Below are 26,812 nucleotides of genomic sequence, written 5' to 3' on the forward strand. Positions count from 1 at the left end.
TGTGTGTGTGCACATCTATGTGAAAGGATGTACAAAAATCCACTGAAAAATAAATCCAAATTTTTATGCAACCTGAGCTAAATTTTTTCAGCTCGCTTTCTGGAAACATAGAAAGTAGGTCAGCACATATCCCAAAATAGCACATCAGCACTGACAGAAAAAGTAGTATATCTGTATCCTTGGTCTTTTTAGCTCATTTCTCTATAGGGGGGAATGGAGAATGAAAGCCTTTCCTTTATTTCACTGTATGGAGGAACACATACAAATCAGCCACCGCCATGGGGAAAATGTTATCTGTTTTAATCAAAGCAAAATAGCATTGAGTGGAACCCTTTAAATTTTATCTAAACATAAGCAAGAAAAAGCCAGGGGGTTTAAATTGTGTTTAAAATGTTTTACTGGATATGTATCACATCCTGCTCCTTGTACATCTTGTTCCTTGTATCAAAACCCTATTTGTTAAAATATTTACTTTGGAAATAACGGCATACTTTCTGTGATTTTGTTGTTCATCTTGTGATTTTTTTTTTTGAAGTATTTGCTGTTTCAATAAGAATTGCCATCTCTTTTGTGATAACTTTCATGCTATGCACACTCCTAAACAAAAAATATTTCCTTCAATACCAGATGCAGGTCTCCCACTTTTTTTTTCTTTTGTTTCCCCCTCCCTCTTTTTAAGGAAGTAAAAAGGTACAAGCAAAGGCCAAATTATTTAAACACTTGCACATCTTATAGCTATAAAGATTCTGAAGAATTCTTCTGGGATTAATATTGACAAACTCCTTTCATGAATTACTACAGTACCTTAACATGAAAAGAAAAACAAAAACCACTCTTAGGCAATATTAAATGATGTTTATCTGCCCTAAAATGTTATTACCTTATTCAAGTCAATATCGATACTGTTGGCTACAACATGATGAATGATACTGATCTGTTTCCCAGAAGAGACTTCAAGCTAGAACATTGATATATTTCATTAGGAAAAAAGATATTGCCTCCCCCAAATTCCAAGTGTCTGTCTTCATTTGGATCTCTGCACTAGATTAAAAAGAATGTTTGAAAGTTACCAAGCATTAGTAGTGTGACCTTTTAAGTTCAGTGATTTTTACGCAACCAGCAGAAATCTCTAAAAATAACAAAAAAATTATCTATTTTTAGTTCTTCCTTTTCTGTTTTTTTTTTTTTTTCTTGTTTTGTTTTTTTTAAACTACTGGTTTATTCCTGCTTCATCTCAGTTCTTGGACACTGAGCTCTCATTTATTTCCCTGTATCAGTCAATCTTGTTTAAATATCTCATCCACCAGCTTATGAAGTACTATAACCTATGTATATATGTACATAGTTGAGGCAATTATAGAATTGGACTCTTCCACACAGCCAGGCTTAAGTGTCCCCCAAAAAGAGAGATCGAAACGGAGAACAACTTCCTGAACTTATAGTGGCTGGGACCTGCACTCTTCTTTGATGCTCAATAAACTAATGCTTGCTTTCAGAACTTAAGTAAAAATTAGGACCTTCATAGGTAACACAGGCTTCACACTTAACTGAGTGAATAAATGATGGAGTTTCTCAAACTTTGAAAAATGAAGTCAAAGCACTAAAATAAAATAATATGGTTGAGGTTTTATGTCCTGTGAGGCCTCCACCTTGCAAAATTTTAAAACTCTAACACCGCAAACAAAATGCATAATTAAACACATTTAATTGCATTCCTAGATTACTGCCAGATAGCTTGTCACATGCCTTGGTGAGTCGAAATAGATGGTTTTCACTCATTACTTCCAAAAGCCAAAGGCACATAACTGACTGAGTTCAATTTAGAGCATGACAAATATACCATTGAAATATCATCAGATCAAAAAAATCAAAGACCATAAATGTATAGTGCAGCATTAAAATAAATAAGAGGAAATAAGGCAGTTACGTTTATGAGCAGCAACAGATACGATCTTCCCTAGCATTCTCTTGCTCATGCCAGCAACATCATCCTCCAAAACCTGAGAGAACCTACGCGAAGACAATAGGTCCCACATTCATCAGACTTTAGTACTGCTAATTTTTCTGATAAGCCACCAGTGTAATTAAAAAACAACACTGTTCTAGTTAAATGGAACTAAATCACTCCCTCCATGCCCCGGGATTTTTTCTAAACTGTTAAAAGACAAGAGATTTCACAAGAGCACATCATGTCAGTAGGTCTCATCTCCCTTTTAGAAAATAAAAGCCCGTGAATATGTTTGCATATTAATGTAATTCCATGTCTGAGTTCAAGGACATTTACAAGACACCTGCTAATATGCCAAATTTGTATTAATTGCAGTGGGAAGCCTGCTGCCATGAGATACCGTTTTCACTCAGAAGCCATTAGCTTAACTTCTGAGAGGTTGTATCTTCTTAAACTGCTTTGTGAGGAGAAGCATTAGTATAATCAGTTGTTTCAAGGCACAGTAAAACAGGTAAACTAGTCCAGACATGGTCAAATCCAGTATTTTCCGAGTTTGCTTAACTGGGACATAGGAGGTCCTAGAGTTACAGTCACAGGGTAGTCTAGGAAACAGGGCTCTCATTTCCCAGCTTAGAGCCTGTAATTACATATAGTGTACTTTTCCAGACCAGAGGCATCACGCATTCCCTCCTGGTTCACGTGGTGCAACAATACGTGCTCAATCTTGTGTCTCGAGCACTAGTGACTATGCTCTAGACTCCTGCAGCTGCATTATTTTATGAGAGTTAGATGTCTCCCTTATACCCTTCAGTGACTGACACAGAAATTTCAGCATGTTTCTATGGTACACCAGGTTGAAATTGCATATGCTGGTGTGGAGATGCATCCTAGAGCCCTACCACAAGTCAAACTGGACTTACAGATTCAGCCTTATGGAGCCTTTTTCATGTCAGCTTGCATCTACACAGTCCTGCTGCACAGAACAGCTCATCTCTAGGCAATGAAAAGTCACCATCTTCGTAACGGTCATATAGGTCTAGAACATATATCACACATTTACAGATCGCTGTGCTCTACAGCATCAATAAATCCTTCTACTTGTTTTGATCTGTACTGTCTTGGATTAAAAAAAAAGACTACATCAAAATAAAACAGGCACTGAATAATAAATTGTATTATAATAATTGTCCCAATGAACTGGAAACCATCACCCAAAAATCTAGAGAAGCTGAAAGAGAAAAATCTGTATTTACTCAATCAACAAAGAACATAAAAATAACTACTCAGATTGAAAAGTCTGTGGCCCTATCAAGAACTTTTATAGTACTGCTCTTTAAAAGCAAAAGAACCACTCTGCAGTAGAGTACAACTGGGAGCACTATGAAAGCCAGTACTCCAGGAAAAATACTGCTAACAACTTACAGCTAATTACGGGACAAAATTAATTGACTTCAAGAAATCTTTTTTTATACTACAGCTTAATAATGATAGGTTAAAACCCATCCAACCTTTTTTAGTAGGAAAAAAAGGTTTGGGTTTCATAGAATCATAGAATTGTCTAGGTTGGAAGAGACCCTTGGGATCATCGAGTCCAACCATCTACCCTACTCTACAAAGTTCTCCCCTACACCATATCCCCCAACATCACATCTAAACGTCTCTTAAACACATCCAGGGATGGTGACTCAACCACCTCCCTGGGCAGTCTATTCCAATGCCCGACCACTCTTCCTGTGAAAAATTCTTTCCTAATGGTCAGTCTAAATCTACCCTGTTGGAGCTTGAAGCCATTCCCTCTTGTTCTGTCATTAATTACCTGTGAGAAGAGACCAGCACCAACCTCTCTACGGTGTCCTTTCAAATAGTTGTAGAGAGTGATGAGGTCTCCCCTCAGCCTCTTCCTCCTCCTCAAACTAAACAGTCCCAGCTCCTTCAACCGCTCTTCATATGATTTGCTTGCTAGGCCCTTCACCAGCTTCATTGCCCTCCTCTGCACTCGCTCCAGCACTTGATATCTCTCTTGTATTGAGGTGCCCAAAACTGGACACAATACTCGAGGTGTGGCCTCACCAGTGCTGAGTACAGGGGCACAATCACCTCCCTGCTTCTGCTGGCCACGCCATTTCTAATACAAGCCAGGATGCCGTTGGCTTTCTTGGCCACCTGGGCACACTGCCGGCTCATATTCAGCCGCTTGTCAATTAGAACCCCCAGGTCTCTTTCTGCCAGGCAGCTTTCCAGGCACACTTCCCCAAGCCTGTAGAGCTGCATGGGGTTATTGTGGCCCAAGTGCAGGACCTGGTACTTGCCCTTGTTGAAACTCATACCATTGATGTTGGCCCAATGATCCTATCTATCTAAGTCTCTCTGTAGAGCTTCCCTATCCTCCTGGGAATCAACACTCCTGCTTAACTTGGTGTCATCTGCGAACTTGCTGATGATACACCCTATGTCCTTATCGAGATCATCAATAAAGACGTTAAACAGAAATGGTCCCAACACTGAGCCCTGAGGCACACCACTTGTGACCGGCCACCAGCTGGATTTAAATCCATTGAGCACCACTCTTTGGGACGTTCCAGTCAGCCAGTGCTTGATCCAGTGGATCGTATGCTCATCCAGGCCGTGCAAAGCCAGTTTTTCCACGAGAATTGTATGGGGGATAGTATCGAATGCTTTTTGAAAGTCCAGGTATACAGGGTTTGTTCAAGAGAAGGACCCTGATGAATTTCTATTCATGTTGCTCTCTATTTTTCACCCCTTTCCTTGAGATGTAAATGCATGGTAGCAATTGCAGCTATTTCAGATATTTATTTAGTACACATGCAAAATGCTTAATCATCTGTTTTCAAACATGTATCAGCATTTACAAAACCAAATATAGCCAACTGTTTTCTACAAGGAATTTCAGGCCCAGGAAGGCTTTAACTCAACTTGCACTGTATCAGATTAGTTAAAACCCACAAGTTTTTTCAGCTCCTGGTAATGGTTTGACAGCTTTCACTAACATTAAGACAAACAGTCCATAAATACTTGTAGTAAAGTATGTGCACAATCTCATGTCACATGTGATGGTCTTAATATAGCTTTGTAATTCATATTAAAGTGAAAACCTGTCATTGCCAAATATTTAGAATCCTGCACACAACCCATTTCAGTAAAAACTACATATACATGAGCTTACAAATCCCAATACGCATGTTTTAAATTTTTCACCTATGCAAGACTTTTAACTATTTACTGAAACAAGGATAACAGTCGCCACATTTATTCATTAAAGAAATGCATTCATACATAAAATTCACTACCATTCTAATAGAAAAATCTCATGTAAATCCATAATGACTAGATAATTAATGCAGTCTTACCTTTCCCTGAAGCGACAGTTTCCAATAGTGATCTCTCTTAATGTAATTTTCATAAATAGTTTTCTAGTTCAGGCAGAGATGGGTTAACTGCAAGCAGTCTGGATGCTATCTTGCTTGCTTCCTGGAGATCACTGTTTTGCCTTGTGAGCCATCACAACTACCTAGGGAAAATAACAGTCTTCTTAACCTTCAGTCACCCGGACAACACGATATATTACTGCTCTGAGATTAAACAAAAGATTAAACAAAATCCAAGTCTTAAAACCTGTATTTATCTACCAAACATTTCATAATAGATGCTGTTAAAAAGAATTATCGCATACTTTCTTACCAGGAACTCATGCTCTTGGATAGAGACATAAAACAAGTGAGAAAATTTTATATACAAATGATGTACATTTTTTAAATTACAACTTGTCTTTACATTGACAATATGAACTAGACATTTTTTTTTTTGTAGATTCCTGGTCAGAAACTATAAGCAACAGTGGAAACTTGAGTATGCTGTAATTCCTTAAGCAGAAGTAAACAGAGTGGTGCCTCTGGAAAATAAAAATGCTGAGAGTAGGAATCTACTTTTACTATTCAGGTATAACTGCAAGGTCCCTATTAGAACAGGAAACATATTTGGTGCAACTACAGGCACCTGGCAGCCAGTTTTTTATTCAGTCTACTAATAACTGCAGGCTCAGAAACAAAAGTTATTCACCCATGACCATTCTTTGAGACAGGCCATGTACCTTTGCTCTTATGCTATATGGAAGCAGCCCAAAGCTAGGATTGCAACATTCCCTCACCTTTGCTGGCTGAAATCATCTCAGTCCCCAAAATCCCAGCACAGAGATGGCTTTTGGACTGGAGGCCTGTTCTTACTGTATGGTTTATGTCCTGGATTCCCTGGTCATGGTACCAAAGGAGCATGAAGTTGTCTCTGGTGTTCCTCCACTGAGCAACACTCTCATCATCTGATGCCATGTTACTGTCAGTGTGTCCTGGGTTTTAATGCTGTTTCCAAAGGTGGTGATGGAAAAGAAGCTGAGAGCACAAAGGCTCTGAAGCCAAGACTGCCACCTGCACCATGTCTGTGTTCAAAACCACTGGTAGCAGAAGTGGGTACCACACTTTGGAGAGAGAGTGCTGTCCTGGGATGCCACCCAGAGGCCCATAATGCCAGATTACTAAATCCAACTTGAATTGTGTTACTATGAATACAGTTTGAATGTTCTCTGTGAGCTTGGGGAGTGATGATGCTCCATAGATCTGTGACATGAGGAAGACACCTTGTGTGCTAACTTGAATATGAGATGCGGTTGCTCAGGGCCTTGTCCAACGAAAGCATTGAATACCTCCAAGGACTGAGTCACAACCCATCTGGACAACCACAGTGCTGTCAGAACAGCCTCTTGAACAGCGTTTCTCAATCTGAATACTCCAGACCCATGGCAGCAAACAGGACAGTCCAATTCCAACGTTACTTGACCTGTTCAGCTCCATGAAATGTTTGATAGGGCACTTAATTAAAAGATCTACTGAGTCCATATTAGCAAATGATACTCAGTTTTCTGCTGTCTCATAAGGCGGTGTTTAACAACCCTGTCTCTTCTCCCCACCCTTACCCTAAGAACAGGAACCACCCTCACCATTATATTTATTATACATTTTTATTTCTCACTCTTAAGTGCCTTTTTCTTTCTGGATAGCCCTTTGCAGCTGTTTTCCATAAAAACACAATAGTAGTTCTGCTCACACTTTAAAAAGCACTACTGTAAGTCTGGATAATTCTCTTCTTGCATGTTTATGCAAGAGTTTAGGTTTCCTGAATGTTAAGAGAACCATCAAATTGTGGCATCTGAGACAGACAGGGCAGTCATGGCTCAGATCTGCTCCTCCAAATTTTCTGCAAATTTGGGTATCTTTTTGTATACTATACTCCAGATGCATTTTAAAGTTAAGGCCCCATTGTTTAGACACTTTTCAGTTTTGGAAAATGAGAAGTGACAGACAGTAGATCTGACAGGTTCCTGAAACTGCTCTAGTTCCTCATCTCCCTGCTGAGAAGTCTGTTCATGTCTGTGAGACGCTGTCAGAGACGTACAAGATTTTTGGACAAAAAATGGGTTATCAAGTTTTAACCTCATCAAAGAAAATCCCAATAACATGGAATACTTCAGGTTATCATCATCAATACAACATAGTGGATTTAGTCTTTCATACATCACATCTGTGCAGTAATGAGAGACTGCATCTTAAAAGCAATCCCCTGGTTTTGCATATCCATGTGATAAATTGCACTTTCCAGTCTCTGGTAGCCTGAAGTCATTACCCTTCACTTTGGGGAGAGGAGGAGAGTCAGGAGGAGAGGAAGGGAGTGCTTTCCATAACAGACTCTCAGGCAACACTGTAAATACTGACTTCCACCGACATGCTTTACTTCAAAGAACAAGGGCAAGCTGAATCAAGCAGCCTCCAGCCAAACGTTACAACCGTGTGCAGACACACCGTCTTTTCAGTCCTGTATATAAAGGGCACAGTCTCCTCTACAACCAGAGCAGAAACAAGACCCTGAACAAGGATAAAAAACAGGAACCTGAAATAAAGTACAGTATGGATATAATTAATGTAACTGCAAAGTGTTACACAATGATTGCTCATACATTATCTAACTTTTTATTCTTCCTCCTTGAGACATTTTTTGGTAAGTATGTTATTTCTACACAGGTATTATTTACACCAAACCATGACTTTCACAGATCAGTGCCTTGTTACCATAGTCTCAAAATATGTGCAATACAACATGTATAAGTCACAGAGATCATTGGCACTTCCACTGTGCCCAATTTTTTCTTCTGAAAAAGCAGGATTTTCATTTGTATCTCTTATTAGAGGTAAAGAAAATTAATAAATGCCCTAAGTAGATACACATTGTTCTTGTAAATATCATTGCTTAACTGGCATTTCTGAAATAACCTTCATAACACAAAATAATATTTAGAAGTATGAAAATCATGGCATTAAACGCACAAACAATGCAGTAACTCCACAGCTGTACAGTAAGACATCCCAAAATAAGAAGGTTTGTCAAAATACACATTGTTCTTCAGAAACCAAAGAACTAGTGAAGGTAAAAGCCGCATCACTCCAGCACCCTCTGTTGGCCTTCCTGCAGCATGTTAGTTTGTGTACTCATTTAAGAGTGTCATTTGTTTTGTCCTTAAGTTATGACAAAGATTTCTTTACACAAAAACACACATGAAAAGAAAAAAAAACAACTCACCCCACAACCCAGCCCTATTGATAGAAACTTGAGATATATAGCACTAAGTAGCTTAATATCAGAATACTCAGTACTGCTGGACCTGTCACGCATTTGCCCACCTTTTCAGACAGTCAGAACTGATCTGTCAGAATTTGTATCAAATCAGAATTTGCCCTGTACAAGGGCAAAATGTTCCTTACCAGCCCTCTCTGTGTCTGATGTTTCTAATAGACACGGATAATAAATGGCATCTCACATGCAGCTCCCACCAATAGAAATGACAGCTCTACAGAAGAAATACCCTATGTTTATGGAACATCTTTCACTGTGGCAACTGAGAACTGACAATACATACATTATATAGAATATCATCCACAAAAGAAAGTGCTCAAACCATGTCTCATCAAGCACGCAGATAAATAAAGTCCAGATGCCAGATACAAGGTGATCTAAATATAAACTCCATCTACTGCGTTCTGGTGTAGGGCCAGATGGTGTAATTTCCAGAAGCAAAGGCCCTTAGCCCAGCGAGCCCGGCAGCTGCTTTGCAAAGCCGGCTCACAGCTTTGCAACAGCAGATGCAAAGTTGCAGTGGGGAGTGGAGAGGAAGAAGGAGGGGGAAGCGGTGGGGCTGAGATGGAGAAGCAAGCGTGCTCTCATGGTGCTGGGGGAGGTAAGGGTGCTACAGGCTGCTCCTGAGAAAAGCCACCCAGAGGGTTATCGGGGCTGCCTTGTGCTTTCTGGCTCCTTCGCAGGTGGGAACAGCAGAAAGCAGTCCTTGAACCACCACTCAAGAAAAGCCACAGGCAAAGGAAAGACTGGACCAAAGCAGATCTTACTCAACTGTCTGGCTGCTTCCACCAGCCAAATGGTCGAGTAACTGCCTACTTTATCTACTTACAGCTGAACCCTCAGCCAACACTGACCAGAATCCAAAGAACCAGCAAAAGAGCTCTTCTTGGGTGACCTTACGTTTAACGACAGGGAAAAATTTAGTCTCAGAAATGTCACCAGCCATTGCAAACCTGCTCCTATCACTGTCTATTAACTTGGCACCTTTTAAGCCCTGTACAGTTTTGTACCTGCTTAGTTTTGTTTTCACAGCATCCTGTCTGCTCACCTGAAATTCATACCCACTATCTCACTACCCTTCAAGGCTCTGCTCTCTGCTTCTCTTCTTTCCCACATGCAGCTGCATGTGATTCTCTCCTAATATTTCTATGTTTATCAACTTTAAGATAGTGCTAATAAAAACTGATGGTCAGATAATAATATCCAGAACATGCTGCAATGCACACAAACTTCTGCCAACCAATTTTTAGTACTATTTGTCAGAAAGCATTACTACCCTATTTCAAATATTTACACACATGCTTCTACTTTGGATAATGTGTATTTTACCACTTCACAGGGATGGAGAAAGCAGTTTGATTTTGAATGTTAAGATCTGAACTATTAGAGTCAAATATTTATTGCACAGAACAAACCAGAAACTATCTCAGGAAATCTGTGCAGTTCATTTGAGGTCACTCACTAACCAGTGGAGAAGCCAGTGGTGGACCCAAACTGAATCCACATCCCTAAACCTCAAAACTGAAAAAAAGCAATTGAGCATTTGCAATGCATGATGTTATCATCCATTTTCAGGAGTTACTATTTTGACAGTTATTTTCAGGAATTTATATTCTTGCTTTATACTAGTTTCTGCTGGAAAAGGTTTTTTACTCTTTAGCCGTTTTGTTATTTTAAAACAAATTTACCGCTTCATTTTTTCCATGTTTAAAAGGTCTGGTTCCAAACAGTAAATGGTCGAAGTTATTTCCTTTAAGACTTGGCGGTTCGTTAGATGGCTGGTTAGGGCTGCAGTAGCCTGTTCAGTAACAGGTTACTTACGCAATGAAGTTCCTCTGCCTAGCAACCCTAAGGGTGGGGATCAAAACAGCAACTGCACCAGTCACATTTTGCAACTAAAAGTGAGGGAAAAAAGAAAAGAGATGCAGGAATGCAAGAGGAAATACTGCTTTTCTTCATGAGAAATGTAACTTACGAAGAAAAAATGGTAACAAACAACATTGAAGAATGAATCAAAGGCAGCTAAAATATTTCCCACTCAAACTTGTAATTAATTCTGAGATCATAATATGATAATGATTATTAAGATAAATAATTCATGCAGAGAACACATTAATCCCTGCAGAGGATCATCTAAATACTTTGCTATTCTGACACTAATCTTCCCTTTCCATTGAATACTGAAAAAATCTTCAGTTATAATAAATTCTTGTTAAAAAAAGTTGCAGGTGAAATAGCTGGATATTTTGAATACTTATAGAGAAAGGTTCAGTATTAGTATCTTTATGGTGAGATGTCAAATTGAAAACAAAGTGAAGGCAAATATTGACATTACTGTTGACTGAGTTTTAGGAATAGAATTAACTTTATTAATCTAAATTACTAAGGTTTTGCTAGTTAAAAGTAGGCAAAATTACATGATAAAATACATTATTTTGGAGATTTATAAATAAATATTCCATGAAAAATCAAGGAAACCAGTACTTCAAACATTAGTGAATGAGAAAAAAAACAACAAACAAAATGTCTGGCCATGTATCACTTTATTGTTCATAAAAATTATTCCATTTAATGACTCCCCCCCTCCCCCTAAATTTGAAAGTCTTTCCCTTCCCATACTTGCCCAGAAACTGATTAAATACCACACTGTGAGTAAGCTTAGCTGGGGAAGTTATCCATTTACATTCATACAGAACTTGCATTTTTTTTAATTTTTTAAATATTTAATGCAAAGGGGAGAAATTACCTCCCAAGCAGCAGGGACGCACTCAGCCAGCCCATGGAGCGCATTGCCGTACCAGGAACATCTGCGCTTGCTTCAGACCAGCTATTGCTGTGCAGCACAACATAGAGCTTTCAGTTTGGATGCTGGAAGGAGCAGAGCAGTTTCTTCCATCTACCCAACTAACTGCACTTCTCATTGGGTTTTGCCTGGCCAAGCCTGAGCAGTCTGCAGCTCTGAATCAGTGCAAACAGCTCAGAAAGGCAGCACAGACATTTCTGCATGATACAGCTCACGCTGTATGTACACCTCCGGTCCTCATGCTTTCTCTTCATGCTCTCAAAGACAACTAATATTAGACTTTATTTATACTTCAACTCTTATCCCAAGGTACTGGTCTCTTATACAGGAGCCTTTTCTGGTAACTATGTTGCTGTACCCAGTAAACAAATGCACTAAATGCATTTACTAAATGAAGAGTCTGAGATGCAAATTTCGTGCTCTGAAACAGACTGATAAACATACCAGTACTCGGAAGGCACTGTTCTCCGATGTGTTATTATACAATCCCTAGAGCTCAGCTTGGCAGATCTTGTCTTACCAAACATCCATAAATATAGAAGAAACACGTGACCTTACCTAATTTGTGACAAAATGTTCATCTTACCAACTGACCGTAGGCTCACACAACCTGATGACTATTAGCAAAGGCAGTTCGCTAATAAACATTCTATGGTCCTAAAAACATTTACTTAATTCACTAGTAGAAAAGAAGATAAAGTGATAGAAAATAAACACCTCGACTATTAAAAATTGGTAAGCGAAGGCCAGGCTCAACCTCATTTGCTGGCAGGGTGGCAGTACGTGGACTATGGCCTCCCACCGTGATCACGGATAGCTCCACGCCGGCTCTCTGGAGAGCTCTACACTGATGAAAACTTTGAAAATTAGTTTAATAAATGCCATCCCATTCTAGTTTTAAACTCTCGTGTCTCTGGCTGTTTTATAAGAGAACTTTTTTAAACACAGCAGTTCTACATAAATTTCACCTCAAAACTGCCCAGAAGTCTTGAATAACTTGTGTTTGTCATGGATTTCAAAAGCGAAAAGGACAGAATCAGATGGTGTTTTAAAAGGCACAAATGCCTGAGATAGAGGATTTAAAAAAAACTCCCAGGAGACAAAAAAAAAAACCAACATCCCCGCTGCTTCACATTAACTCTTGTTGGGAAGACATGAGCACAGCCAACACAAGAGAGCTGGTGGGACAGAGCAGCATGAAGGGATCTCATTTTCCAGCATCAGCACCAACTTCCTCCTGGTGGAAGTGATCACATAACCACGGCCTTATTGCTTTGGGAGTTAAAGTAACAAGGGGAAAACACTTTGCTGCTTAAAAGATAAGGAGTTTTCTACACATGACTAAAAAGGAAGGTAAATGGGGGGTGGGGGTGGTGCACTTCCACCAGCGGGACAGAGCTGCATTCTCAGAGGAGTTCTGCGGCTCACTGGCCTACTGCAAGCACCTCTGACACTGCATCCAGTGTTGGTTTGGTGAGTAATGCAAGAGTGAAGGTCCTTTTGAACAAAAATATGAAAAATAATCCTCCTATAAAAAAAAATCTCAGATTTTTAATTGTGGCCCAAACCCCTGATATTTATATTAGTGGGCTTCTGTGATGTGCCTGGCTCCAATAGTTTTCAGATAGGAACTTTTGTTTGGCTAGTTTCAATTAAATTTGATCTCTAAACTGGCATTTCATTAAATAGTCTTCCTTTTTCTGATCTCCCTCCCCACTCTGTTTTTGATTAATCAGATATGCAAGCAGCTTCAGTGACCCAGACAATGCAATTTTCAATAAAACTCTGCGTGAAACTCTTACGCAATTTGTACAAATCATCCTGAAAAAGATTTAGACCTGAATTTTTTCACCTTTTCTTGCAGGCATAAGCAGGGAGAACAATTTGAAAGGCAGGCATAAAAAATGGTAAAACAGAGATCTGTTTTCCAGAGAGCCTTTTCTTACCACCATCTACGTACATTTTTCTATTATCATCTCTGCAAATTTTTTCCCCAGCTAAGCAACTTTTGGGAAAAACCAAACAAAACACCCACTGCAGCCAATACCTTCCCTTCATGTTATAGAACTAGCCATCTCTTTAATTTAAATTTCCTTTTTCTAATTAATAGTGGAATAATTTGGTGGATTGAGAACTGGCTGACAAATAGAGCTCAGAGGGTTGTGGATAGTAGTGCAGAGTCTGGTTGGAGGTCAGTAACGAGTGGTGTCCCTCAGGGGTCAGTACTGGGTCCAGTCCTGTTCAACATATTCATCAATGACCTGGATGAAGGGATAGAGTGTACCATCAGCAAGTTTGCTGATGACACGAAACTGGGAGGAGTGACTGACACACCAGAAGGCTGTGCTGCCTTACAGTGTGACCTGGACAGGCTGGAGAGTTAGACGGAGAGAAACCTTATGAAATTCAACAAGGGCAAGTGTAGGGTACTGCACCTGAAGAGGAATAACCCCATGCAGCAGTACAGGTTGGGGGCTGACCTCCTGGAGAGCAGCTTTGTGGAAAAGGACCTGGGAGTCCTGGTGGACAATAGGATGACCATGAGCCAGCAATGTGCCCTGGTGGCCAAGAAAGCGAATGGCATCCTGGGGTGCATCAAGAAGAGTGTGGCCAGCAGGTCGAGGGTGGTCATCCTCCCCCTCTACTCTGCCCTGGTGAGGCCGCATCTGGAGTACTGTGTCCAGTTCTGGGCTCCCCAGTTCAAGAAGGACAGGGATGTGCTGGAGAGGGTCCAGCAAAGGGCTACAAAGATGATTAGGGGACTGGAACATCTTTCTCATGAGGAAAGGCTGAGGGACTTGGGTGTTTTTAGTCTAGAGAAAAGAAGACTGAGGGGGGATCTTATTAATGTTTATAAATACTGAAAGGGAGGGTGCCAGGGGGATGGGAGCAGTCTTTTTTCAGTGGTGCCCACTGATAGGACAAGAGGTAACAGGCACAAACTTGAACATAGGAAGTTCCATCATAACATGAGGAGGAACTTCTTTACTTTGAGGGTGGCAAAGCACTGGAACAGGCTGCCCAGAGAGGTGGTGGAGTCTCCTTCTCTGGAGATATTCAACACCTGCCTGGATGCATTCCTGTCCAACATGCTCGAGGTGAACCTGCTTTGGCAGGGGGGTTGGATTAGATGATGTCCAGAGGTCCCTTCCAACCCTGACCATTCTGTGATTCTGTGAATAGACAAATTCTGTAGTACAGCATTACTTTTTTTGTATTTCCATCTCAAGTAATGTTTTATTATTTTAGGTAAAAAAGATTAGAAATGAATAGTAAATCTAAATAACAGCCAAGGGCTCCCCTTGACTTACCATTGACTTATCCATCTGTTATGCCTTTATACATAAAGGCCTTCAGAGTGTATAATTAAGAAGAAAGATGAACAGAAGTAACATGTAAGTAACTTTTTTTAGTTTGGCTTACAAATTAGTTTGCCGCCCACTTACTCATTAACATATTTAATGCCAAAAAAAGACAAAAAAGAAATACCAATCCCAATATGAAGTGAAAAAAATTGAACTATTAGAGCCAAAGTTTCTAAAAACAAAGTCACCAAAAAAACTCACAGAACCAAACTCCAGGTGCACAAACTTAATAATAGCGTCCTGAATAATACCTTTATTGACTGCACTTTCTAGCTGCCACATGTATGACAATACCAAAACCAAAATATGAGTATAAATCATGAAGACTGCCAAAACAATAGGGTAAATTAAGAAGAGACCTACCATTGTGAAATTATTTAAAAGATGACTTAATTTAGAAAAACTAAACAATTCAGAAAGCATCTGTAAGGGTGCCTTTATAGTTGCAATCAATATTCCTTTCTTCAGTCGTACAATGCAGCACTGTTAATTGTGCTGCCAGCCAACTGCTTCAGAATTAAGCAGAGGACACTTTATTCAAAGCTTACGCTAACAACACAAGATGAACATCTATGTCGACTAAACATCCTTTTCTCAAAAGTCTTAATAGTGAGCAGTGCCCTTGATGCATTCTGCTCTGCTGTGCTGGGAGGAAGATCCAGATTTGTTCATCTCTCACTCTGAAGCCTCTGACAAGTGTCTACGACTCTATTAAAATACAGGTGGAAAAACTACGTAGTACAGTTTCAAGTTTTGAAAGAGAAACTTGAGAATATCTCTGTTTTGCAATACTTGGCACTTTCCACTTTTCTGCAGGAAGCCACTCATAAAGAAACAATGTAAATGAATATTAACAAATCCCTGCAACTTGAATGTTAATGTTCTCCTGTATGCAAAATGTAGATAGTAACATATAAGGAATTCATTTATTGATGCTTAGCAACCTTTATGGGAAATATGGCATAGAAAAAAAAAAAAGAAACTAAATTCCATGGAAATATAACAGAAAAGCAGCAAATATCAGGTAGCTGAAATACAGGCTTAAGCCTTCACTAATCAATGGAACAACAAATACCCTCCTTTGCCTTTTTTGAAGGCCTGTGCACACAAGCACACAGGCTTTGATGCTGACAGCTTTTCCAAGACATTACTTCAAAATTTCTGAAAAGCTAAATAAGGACAATAACTGTCTCCACAGTGTTTATGCAATAACACAGCTTCCCTTCGCTGTGTATAATTTCATAACACAATTCTAACTGACGAGTAGACTTCAAAGACCAGCCCATGTCAGCTCCATTCAGCAGAGGTTCAAAACACAGTGTAGGACCAGTCACACAAAGTGTACTTCTGCTGCCAGCACCGTGACCCCAGCTTGGTGAGGCACCCGAGGAAGTGCCAAGTCCCATGTCCAGAGGGAAACCTTGCAGCCCTCTAACTCATTTCAAAGGGACGGATAGGAAGGCAAAGACCAGACAACAGCTGTCATTCACTGAAGAGTCTCCTATTAATAATGCGGCCATGTTAAAAGATAAGTGCTTTTCAATTTTGAGGTTAATTATGGTTATTAGCTTTTGATCTGTATCATTTTCACTGCTATTTCAACTGCCCAGCTAGAACCCCCCCTCTCCCAAAACTAAACTTCAAAAGTCTTTTCTCAAACGTACAGTTATCAAGCTCACGTTCCCCAATGACATGTCTATCTGACACCTTCAACGTACTGGAAAATCCTATCCATTTTTTTTTGCAATTAATAAGGCTGTTTTCTAATGTCTAATGTAATGTTGACTGAAGAATGCAGGAAGAAATGCAACCATTCCACCAAGCAATTACATCAAGATTTTTTTGAAGAGGACAGCACAAAGTATCACATAGACACGGATCATTGCTTCAGACACAACACAAAGCCTCTTTCCTGCTCAGTGCGAATCTGTTGTTAAAGCACTGTGCATATTTGGACTAGATGATCTCTAGAGGTCCATTCCAACTCTGAAAAACTCCATGATATAACACAAATATGAAAGACATACAAGTTTTGAATACAGTTTCTTCTACACAGAGCATGGTTGGTCTGCATAGAACCATCAATGTATAAAACACCAATGCAAGTTCTACATGTGATTCAGTTCTGGGACAGACAACAAAAATCAAGTCTGAAAATTCAATCTTAAAATACATCTATCTGTATAAAATAGGAATATTTAGGAATACTACAAACCAGCTGACAGAAATGCTGATCACTTTTATACGTACCTAGTACCTCTATGATCTTCTATCCCTACTATGGTTAAGACACCCCGTCTCATTTTCCCCTCAGCTTGCATCCCTGATTAATTTATAATCATTAGTGGCAGTTTGCCTATTTTTAAGCAGAAAAAAGCACAGGAAGCCTGTGCGGCTTTAGAAGTTAATGAAGGAAATCAAGTGCCTCGTCATGTAATACAAATCTGAGCTTTTTGTTATGTGCTGTCTGCTACTCCCTACTTATTCTAGGCAGTAAATTAACTAAAATTGAACCTGATGCTGATATTTGCCATCCTTTTTTAAGGCATCTCTCAATTCTGTCCCTTGAAGTTTGCCATCACTATTTCACAATAAGTATTGAATTATTTTTTATTCATTCCAGTTCTTCCTTCTTTAAGGTCTATATGGTCATAACCTGGTAATAACTTAACTTCCCCTAGGGAACATGAAGACATGTTCGCTTTAATGGGGCATTTCCTATAAGATGGTTTGCAAACTTGAGGCATTAAAAGAGTGAAAAAAGTTATTTGAAATTAAGCACACAATGTGTATACAGAGATTACTTCATATCAGTCATTTTTTTTCCCCTAAATAATTTAATTCAGCTTCTAAGCAGAAAAAACAACACCCTTAACCTCAGGATTGTTGTATACAAGCCAACTGCATATATTTTGTTTATTTAAATGGGGCTAATTAATAATGAAAAATAGCTCTTGCTACTGGGATTGCTAAAAAGGAATTTATGAGAAGTGAAGTTTGCTACAGGGCAGCTGGACTGTATTTAGAACTATTGTGTATGTTCACTGATTTCCATCATACCTTTATAAAAATAAATGACACATTATTAAGCAAAAATGTTTATAAAGGTATGATGCCTGCAGTTCTTTGCTCAGGCAGATCTACAGTGTTTATCCCAGAAAACAGCTGCCCGTTACTTTACTCAGAGATACCTTCACAACAGCAGCCAGATTTTTATTCGTTTTGAAAAAGGGTGTCTTTTGGCTTTATCAGGACACTTGTAAGTACTGTTCCTTAATTCAAGATGGCCTAGGACACCTTACTAAATTACTTCTAAACTAAAGCTTTAAAAATTAAATTAAGAGCTATTTTGTATGACTAAAACCAGAAGGAGGTAAGCACACAGGCGCAAGGTTACAACTTGTTTTGCTGAATCTTATGACACACATTCTTATTTATTTCTGTTATATTTTTAAGAAATATAGTGATACCTGCAGCCTGGCCAAATACACCCCATGCTAAAAGCACTCAATTTTTGAACGTCTTGGTTTATGCCTGAATTCTCAATCTTAGCACTGCAGTAACTGTATATTTGTGTGTCCTTGCATACATAAGCCACTGATACTTTGCTTAAAAGTTTATGCAAAAACCTGTCACAGTCTATGCTAATGTGTTTCTCTGAGGTTTTTTAAAGTAAAAAGCATGCATGAATATCAAAGAGCACACTGTAAATGATCGTTTCTAATCTTAGACATGTATCAATTATTCACTAGCTCGTTCTTCTTGTGCTTTATCGTATAGACTTCACCATGGCAACACTATTCTTCACTTCCTAGCCTTAATCAGTGAATCTGTAAACTAATATTATATTTAGCTGTTGGATTACTTGATATTCTACTTATTACACCATGAACATAGACATGAACCATGTCTCTCTTATTATACCATGAACCATACATTTTCCAGGATATCAATAGCTTTCATTTGCTTAGCAATGTTGAGACGGTAACTTTTCCAAGAACTAGCCAGTTCCTCTTTTACTGCTAGGCATAAATATGTAGCTCTGAATTACCACCAGCAAAAATCGGAATAGAATTTAATGTCTAGATGCAACACCTGTCCTGTGGCCCTTATACAAATTAGGAAGTGGTCCACCTTTCAAAAACGATAAATTAAAATCACTATTAAGCTTTAGAACTAAATCACTTGTTTTCACCATGTACCTTAATTAAAAAATGTTTTCACATCTACCGGTCTTCTTCATACAATACAATTTACAGAAGATACAATTTATACTCGAATGGTTTTTTTCCCCTTCTTCAAGTTTTCCAGCATTATTATATATATCGTTTTCCATTTTCTCAAAGTAAATGCACCTTTTTCTAGCAGGTTTTGGCCCAGGTATTTTCCCTTCCCAGTGCATTTCTCCTTTCAGTCTAATTCACTTTTTCTTCATCCCTTTTTCCTGTGTTTCTCCAATACTCTTGATCCTGTTAATTCTTGCCTTCCTTTTGCTGTTCCATCACACAATCATACTTCCTTTGCCCTCCAGTTTGTGAGAATTGTTTATGTATCTTGTTAACTGAAAAGAGACACCTTTAACACCTTAACACTGCACTGTTCCTTCCCTCAACTTGTAAAGCAGACCAGCAAACATTTCCTGTTCGTCCCACTCTTGCACTTGCTTTTTCACAAACGTGTTTGACTTGTGATATCTCTGCTGGGTCTCTAGGGAGCACTGATCCAAGTTGAGCTTTTTGAGCATTAATTATCATCCTAGCAGCAATTTCTAAGGTTTCTTTAATACGCAAAAATCTAACTATAATATCTCCAGCACAGAAACAGTGGTATACACAGAGAGCTCGTGGCTCTTCCCAATAAGTCCTTCATACTTTTCCTTCATCATTCTTTGTTAAAATGATGAACTGCATGATACAAGTGAGTGAGGTGATTCTGTCCCTCTACTCCGCTCTCCGCCTGGAGTATTGCATCCAGCTCTGGAGCCCCCACCATAAGAAGGACATGGACCTGTTGGAGCGAGTCCAGAGGAGGGCCACAAAGATGATCAGAGGGCTGGAGCACCTCTCCTATGAAGACAGGTTGAGAGAGTTGGGGTTGTTCAGCCTGGAGAGCAGAAGGCTCCAAGAAGACTTTATTGCAGCCTTCCAGTACCTAAAGGAGGCCTACAGGAAAGATGGGAGGGAGAGATTCTTTATCAGGTGGCATAGCGACAGGACAAGGGGTAACAGTTTTAAACTACAAGACGGTGAATTTAGATTAGATATTAGGAAGAAATTCTTTACTGTGAGGGTGGTGAGACAATGGAACAGGTTGCTCAGAGAAGTTGTGGATGCCCCATCCCTGGAGGCGTTCAAGGCCAGGCTGGATGGGGCTTTGAGCAACCTGGTCTAGTGGGAGGTGTCCCTGCCCATGGCAGGGGGGTTGGAACTCTTTAATGATGATGATCTTTAATGCCCCTTCCAACTCTAACCATTCTAAGAGTCTACATTTCCCTTAAACATTAATTATCTTCACCACAGTTAAAAGGAAAAAAATCACTTTTCTGAAGGAGCTGTCATACCACAAAAACTCAAAAAAAAATCGGACATTTCAGAATCTTGCAGTAGGATGGATATTACCTAGAGAGAAAAACAGTGGTTTATGCTTGGCTGAGATCCTACTGTCCTTTATAGATCTACAAGCCTTAGTGAGTGTTCCTTTGAGGTCTGGTATAATCATCAGTGAACTCCTACTGCCTCTTGAAACTAGAAGTTATCAGCCTTGTACTGAACAGGTGTCAGTATTCCTGTGTGCTGCTCTTTCCTCCAAAATCTTCACTTGTGGAGTCCCACAGGGATCCATCTTCTTCCCACCCAGCTCAGTATACATGAAGATAAGAGGGTAAACTATGAAGCAAATTGTATCAGAAGTTTATTAATATTTTCACAGCCTCACAGCTGTCAACGAGTATGTCCAAGAACACAAGAAAGCACAGCTAACTGAAGGTACCTCCTCTGGGCAAAGAGATGATATTGAGTGGTCAGCATCAAGGCCCCGCATACCACCTCTTCCTCCCTTCCTACGGAGTTAGCCAGCTATGCTTAAGGTTTGCTCCACTGCAGTGCTGCCAGAGAGCTGCGAGAAGAGCTGCATGGGAAAGACCTATGAAAACCTTTGTTGGAGGTTTCCCTCTTTCGATTGTGAGCTATGCTTAAGCTCAGAGTCTTGCCCTTGGTCTTTGCCTGGGCCACGCTGCAGGTAATGCCAGCGCTTGGCCACGTGCCCTGCTGACTCTGACCAGCTGACGACCTTGGATCAGCTTCCTGACTGTGGGCCTGTCTGGCAAACGGGGCTGTTGGCTGTCCCTGGATGCTGTCCCTGGATACTCTCACCAAACTGCTCCGCTCTTCTTGTTTGGGTAGTGTGGGGCTGTGCTCTCTGTTGTCACTCTCAGCCACCAGTGAAGACCCCCCTGCAGAGCAACCTTGTCCTGCTGCTCCCTGACAGTCAGCTTCAAACAGAAAAGCATTAAGCTCCCATAAAGGACGATGTTAATGTCCTGCCTAAGAAAACCATAGCCTCAAATACCACTGAAAAATACATGTAGCTACACTTTTTAAAATACATTCTCCCATCCACCAGTGATAAGGTCATTACATGTCCATATTGTATTTTTGAGTCAGTCCCAGTGATGTACATACTCACAATACATACAGTTAACCATAATTCTCCATATGTAGATATGAAACTACCAGCCTTCACTACATTGCACTTCTTTCACACCACCCAAGCTGCTCCACCAGCAACAGAGGACACCAGGATTGCACTTACAATTCAATTCAGCTGAACACACTGCAACTCCTCCTGCTTCAGTTGCTTTGCTCCTGCTTGAACACTAAGACACCAGTTTTCAGTATTCTCCTCAGAGGTCCCTGAAGAACTGCACAATCCCGACTGCCTTCCACACACAAGGCAAAATTCATACTCTCAATTCAATTTCTTCATTAATACACTAGATGATAGTACGTACACCAAATGACCTCAGGAGCCAATTCTGACCCCTCACATATAAACCATGTAATTTGCACTATGCAGAAACATAGATTACAACCCCAGTAATGAAGCGTAGTACTCTTAGATCCCAGTACAATTTGCAATTATTTCAACAAGGAAAAAAAACAACCCAGTCCTTTGCTATGACTACAATAGTTTGAAGAGCTGGTCTAAACAGCCAGTCAAGCTCACCTGAAAACAGATCGCATAAAGCTAATCACTGCAACAAGGGGATACTGCAGTCTCCTCCAGAGGCTACTACATTAACCCGAAAATCCCGCAGCCTTTACAGCGCCTATCAGAGAAGCTTCACAAGTGGTATCAGGGCAGAAAAAGCATCATATACTAACGTGAGAATGTCTCCTATAACATATTTGTAGAAACACTGCTGGAAGTTTATCAATAGAGGCTGTTGCTCTCCCATTAGCACTTGTGTGCACACTGTCGTCTCCACATGACTACAAATGGCAAACCCTACATTTGCATCTGCTCCCGACATTTGGTACCAATCATAAGATGGATAGCACACAGAGGAGAAAGTTTTCTTCCTTGAACTTCAGTCACTTTCGTAAATACAAACTATGAACAACTCCATAAATAGGGCATGACTAAAATACATCTTGCATTAATTGACTTCTTATGGCATAAAATTAAGAGAGTAAGCTTTCAGAGCTTGAACTTGCAATTGTTTAGACTCCCATTCTAACTTTGATCCAAAAAGAGAACAGTATAAGCCTACCCACACAAATTATACTTCCTAATTAAATTATAATGGTAAAGTAATTATTCAAGCAAATAAGCAGGAATCTTTTATAAAAACCTAACCACAGGAACTGAGAATACTAAAAAATTTCTGCTGGAAGTACTGGAAACTATCAGCATCCTGAAATGAGACCTTATTGTTAAGCCTTGTCATAAAACTTAGATCGAGTTAATTAAAAAAAAAAAAAGGAAAATACTTCCTTAGAGAAGAAAATATTTAAAGTAACAGCTAATAAAATAAACCGTTATTTGAAAATCTCTCCTTGAACAAACTTGGGTATTTTGACATTGTTATGTAAAAATTGTTATGTTTGTTATCTTTCACTTTGACCACCAGCTAAGTCTCAACAATTTCTTTGTTTAAGTGGCCAAACTCCTACGATGAATATTAAACAAGACTATGCTGGAAAGGGTTATTTTCCCATCTAACACATGCGACCAGCAACAAAATCCATAGGGCTTTCTGAATCATAAGTAGCAGGATGAAGACTCACTATTGGCATTCTTTTCTTCAAATTGTAGAGCAGTATTCTACAGCTGATATTCAGAAGTGCGAGGTCAAATAAAGCAAGATAGACTAGATTTATTTTCAATCTTTATTAAAAAAGTCTAGATTAACAACCCAACCACCTTTCTGTCCCACCACAATCTGCACTACACACGTTAACATACAAACAATTTTCAAATCTTTTAAACTGAAAACAAAAAAGAAAAGGCCAGACCATTACTGGATGCAGTACCTCCTGGTTCTGACTGCTAAGCCTAAATGCAAGTTAAATCAAAATAAAATAGTTCAAACTCAATTAAAAATAGCAACACTACCTATTCAAAGATAGATATGAGTACACTCCAAATTTTAAGATATTTTTGATCTAAAAGATTACTTTTCATGATAGACTGGATCTGACCCAAACTGCTATTAAAGGTTAATGCACTCAGTGACGTTGAGCGGGATTGCTCCTTCCAGTAGTAGTGAGGATACATACAAATGTATTAAAAGAATTACAGTATAACAGCCAGTATCTTAAAGTTCATTTAATGATGCTCCTAGTCTCATTAAAAGCATTTAATGCTGTAAAATTTCTGACCTTAATATTTTTCCTAGATATTTCTGAAAACTTATTTCAGAAATTAGTAAGATTTTGTAGCTCTCAGATACTGTAACAGTTTCACAGCCTCTAATATGGAAGTAGAGGCCTGATTTAGTTGCCCACACACGTGTGTCTAGTGCTGGCTGAGATGCTGCAGCAAATCCTGGTCCCCAGGCATCAGCTGAGGATACAGGTCTCACACAGGTGAAACTATAGTTACCCTTTACATGGTCTTGCTTGGGACAGAAAACCTACTTCAGACCCTTAAATCTGTCATGTTGCCCCCCCACATACTGAAGGAATTTGGACATGCTTCAGGAAACTCAAATGTTTTTAAAGCATCTAAGCTGGTAAATAGAGAAGCAGACAAAAAAAAAAAAAGAAAAAAAAAAAAGAAATTTGAACAGATCAATCTTAGATCGTTTGGTTATATTTTGTGTAAAAACTAAGCAGGCTCCCTATAGAATTGCATTATACAACATTACACACTAGTTAGCCACCAGAATGCCTATGATTAGCAATTTTAATTTCTGGGTTTAATTGACATGCCTACAAATAAAAGAATAAAAATACATATTTACACAGAGATGTCAGAAGCCTTTTCAGTTACGAAATGGAGATCATAAACGAGTACTGTTAAGTACAGGAAGTCCTCAAATGTACTTGTAACTTCTATGGATTTATGCACAGCTATGGGAGATCAAGAGTGACAAATGAGCTGCAACAGTTTTTGCCTTCTTTGAGAGTTGTGTAAACCAATTTGATCAGCTGATTGAAAGTATGCACTTTGAAAACATGAAGTCACTCAAGTTATGTTAGGGCAGAAAACATGGACTGAAATAGGTTGATCTATCAGTAACACCCATATCTCTTTTTTTCAGTTTGTGTGCTATCTACGTACAACTCACTATATTAGGAAAGTTCATTAAATACATCAAAGATAACAGGCCGAATATCAGATTGTGCAAAAAACTAATTAGCTCTGAAGTTTGGTTATTAACACAAAGCACGTGGGCATAATGCACAGATTGTTCCAATATGACCATAATGGTTTTTCATTTTGTGGATCTTCTTGCAGTGGCATAATTGACAGGTCATAGTTGATTTAGTAAAAAATTGAAGCCAGAGAATTCATGCTGGCAAAGAAGTGCACAGTGTATCTGCAGTGTTGAGGAATACCTCGGCATGCTCACTCAACAACACGTTATAAACAACAATAATCAAAGAAAATAAAGGAATCGTGCTGTTGATCTACACGCAATACATCAGTAACAATGAGCCAAATATTACTGTCTAAAAGACAGAAAACATAATTTAGCAGAAGATTCCAGCAAGGCGTCTTGATAGGCCAACACAGATTCAGTCCAACTGCTTATAACACTGGTTTAGCAGGCAAACCCGCAGCTACCTTACTGCAACAAGGCCTCCTTTGCGTCACTGCTCTTCTGCCCTTAGAGCAGCCCACCAGTGTTCAGTGACATGACTCTGCTTTGATCACGAGCAGGTCTAGAGACAGGAAAGACACCAGCTGTGCTGACAACTCTGATGGTAACACAGCAGAACACCAGTGTCTTCCACCCTACTGTTGTTGGTACAGGACCTCTGATGCTTACAAGCAGCTCATACTTCAACAGTAATCATAGGAAACACTAAACAGAGACCAAATGGAATCATCAACCTTTTTTAACCCTGACAAGTGCAAGAACAATTAAGTTACAAAGTAAAATTGGATCCCTCACAAATACTCCTATCAAGCATACTTAAGAATACTTCAAAGGGGCATATGTTGGAAATAAATAAATAAATAAATAAATACTTTCTCTGCCACTCTGTATACAGCTTCAAACACAACATCAGCATCTGCCAGCAGCAGAAAAAATTATTTATGTGTTACCATCTCCAGAGTTGCAGAAGGAAGAAACCCTTAAGAGGTGATGGTTGTGCCTCCTCAGAGACAGAAATCTCGGGCACATGGCATAATGAAGCTGGTATTTGTTCTAGCTAGGCTCTAGCTCCAGCACTGATACCTGCTTTGCGCTACAGTGATGTGTGATGTTTGGAATTATGCGGATCCCCCCAGCCCAAAACAGGCACAACTCTGCACTCCTCTCAATTCACTCATTACTTCCCATGGGCACGTGACAGGTTATGAGATGTTTTTCTGATAAATGAAGGCTTATCAGAAAACATTGAAACATCCTTTGAAAACAGTGATGTGGGTTCGTCACCCCTCTCTGTCAACAGCATCCTGCAGTGCGGAAGCTCCTAGCGTGAACACTTTGCCCACCCCCGCCCTCAAAAATTTAACTCTGAGCTTCATTAACCACAGAGTTCCCACTGAAAGGAACACAGAAGCTATCAAAATAGCTCATACAAGTGCTCCATCTGATCCAGCATGCTGTCTGTTCATTAGCCTATAGCAGATGGTTTGACAGAAGGTGCAAAAAATTCGTCAGTGGACAGTTCTGGATTGGAAAAGTGGGTTTTTTTCCACTTGTTCCATCTACTTTGCTTATATCATGAAGCACAAGGACTTACAGCAGAAAGAACTTTAAAAATACTGAAGCAATTGATATATTGCATGCATATATTACATTTAAGCAACTAATCTTTTGTTGCAGAAATATCAGCATCTTCTCATTGCTCAGATATTTTTGTCAGTTAATTACATAAAGTAACGGCACACCATCTAAAAAGAACTTCTTGCATACTTGAGGTTTTTTGCCTTTATTACATAGACTTTACTCTTCCGTCAAAAAGCGTAGACAGAACACACAATTCCCTTTCCTCATAAAGGCTAGTTTTCTGCGTATAATTCTAAGTGGAAAAAGTTGAAAAGTGCCAATCTTCCGAATCTTGCTTTATACGGAAGGTTTTCCAAAGCCTATTTATCATTGTTGCCAATCTCCAACTTCTATTTCTGGTCTCTTTCTGGTCAGCAAATGGCTGTACATAAACACAGATCTTCATGTCTTTGCTGACAACTAATTCATATGGTTGGGTCAGGAAAAAAATAATTTTGGGGCCTATCTTATCTATTAAGCCATCAACACAGAGGAATATTTACTCTAGTGTCTCAACAGTGTATATGTATTTTATTTTATTTTATTAATTT

This window comes from Vanellus vanellus (assembly GCF_965231255.1).
Source record: "Vanellus vanellus genome assembly, chromosome: 1".
NCBI lineage: Eukaryota > Metazoa > Chordata > Aves > Charadriiformes > Charadriidae > Vanellus > Vanellus vanellus.